The sequence below is a fragment of the Belonocnema kinseyi genome, chromosome 1 (genome assembly GCF_010883055.1).
Source record: "Belonocnema kinseyi isolate 2016_QV_RU_SX_M_011 chromosome 1, B_treatae_v1, whole genome shotgun sequence".
Taxonomy (NCBI): Eukaryota; Metazoa; Arthropoda; class Insecta; order Hymenoptera; family Cynipidae; genus Belonocnema; species Belonocnema kinseyi.
This window is the reverse complement of record NC_046657.1, coordinates 80,636,307-80,638,369: the sequence shown is the minus strand read 5'-3', so window position 1 is coordinate 80,638,369 and position 2,063 is coordinate 80,636,307.

The following is a 2,063-nucleotide window of genomic DNA, read 5'->3' as shown; positions in this document are numbered from 1 at the left end:
GGCCATTAAAGGAAATTATATTTATAAACATATTGATAAATTAAAAAATTTTTAAAGTGTATGCAGGAGGAATCGAACACGCGAAACTTAGGTTATGAAGCCAAAGCGCAACTGCCTCAGCTACCAGCCGTTCATAAGTGTTCTTCGCCTGTGGCGAATATTTCCATGTCGATTTTCTCTTGTGAATTAAAGTTTGCGTGTTCGCTTTTCTAAATCGACAAATTCTCTTGAAATTTCCAGATGCAAGTTGGCGACAAACTGCTAATTACAGTGTGTCAGTTGTCATTAAAATGATACTGATAACCCGCAAGGACAAATTGCTGTTGAGGAGAAACCTTGTACTTCAAACAATAACCGTCAAATATCTGGTTATCGAATCGCTTAACATGATTGTTGCCTTTTAATTGCATCGCAATGTCCATGAAAGTCATTGGAAAGTATTTACGTGACATAAACCAAATTACGTGCCACTTACAGCAACTAACGCGTGTTGTTTTACAGCTAGTAAATTCGTTGGCGACTGAGCCAACGGTTTTCAAGAAAACTTCTTTGTGTGCGCATTGCGGTTTTTACTGCAATGCACACAAATTCCTCAAAGAGTCGTAAGAGACGAGGAGAAATTAAATGAGGTCTTGTCCTTTATTTCGACGTATGTCACGGACAAATGCTATTCAGATCAATGTCAAAATTTATCGTTGAAAAAGGGATTATTACCAACTTTAGCAAAAGGGATTCATTATCTACGATAAGTAATGACAAATTTTCTTTTTAAAAATTTTTTAATGAGCTAAATATTTTTTAAATTCTGTTCTACCGACCGCTTTTTCTACTTTATCGACACAATAATCCATTTGCCGGAAGAATGAAAGTTGTATTATTTATCGACAATTTTCTCAACTTTATCGAGTTTCTTCCTTTTATTCCTGCGATTTTGTTTCTTACCGACAGTGTTCTCTGTTTTACCGAGAATTTCAAGAGATTTTTCAGGAATTTTCTTATTGAAACTTATATCTGCTTGCTCGAAAGTTTGCCTTAACAAGCTAATTTGTTAAACATCTGTTTTGCTGAACGATTTTCGAATGATTTATCGACGATTTTTGATTTAATTATCGACAAATTTCTCTGCTTAATCGACTTTTTTCTTTTTGCGATGCGATTTTGTTTTTTATGATCAGTGTTCTCTATTTTACAGCAATTTTCTAGAGATTTAGCAGTTATTTTCTTATAAAATATTTTTATTTGCCTGTTAAATTACCAGAACATTAATCAGTTACCGATATATCCTTTCTTGCCGACAAAATTGTCTGTTTTACCGACATTGATTCGAGTTAACTTTAGCGACATTTAATTATGCTTTTTTTCTGAAAATCATTTGTTATTCAAACGCCGTGTGTCACGGATATGCTATTCAGATCAATGTTAAAATTCATGGTTGGAAAATAGATTACTACAATCTTTAGCAAAAGGGACGCATTACGTACAATAAGTAATAAAAAAAATGTATGTATTGAAATCCTTCAAATATGCTCAATTTTTTTAAGATAGTGACTAATTTTCCTAATTTATTAAAACTTTCGTCTGGTTTTCAAAAGAAAGAAAAGAAAGAAAAGAACGAATGGAAATTATCTGAATGATTTTTCCTAGTTAAGTTGTCTGAAATATGAAAACCTCAGTCGGTAAATTTCACACGGTGGGGCGGAAAAAATGTCTGTGGAGAAATTGATATTTAGAAGCTATTTCTCAACCGACCTGAACGTACTTTCTTTTAAATTGAAACTAATCAAATTCTGCATACATGTGCTATGGCTGATGTTGAAAAAAGTTGATATATTTTGTTTATTAATTAACAAAATGTATATTAATTAACGTCAATTGATTCGCACTAAATTTGAACAAATTATAGACAAAAACGATTTTTTATTTCTATTCATGAAAGATAATAAATAATTTTGTTATTTATAAACAAATTTTATTAGCAATTATCCGCAGAAGGTATTGATGAAGAAATAAATCAAGTTTTTGCGACTGAAGGAGCGAAAAATTTTGCAAAAATGTTACTTATT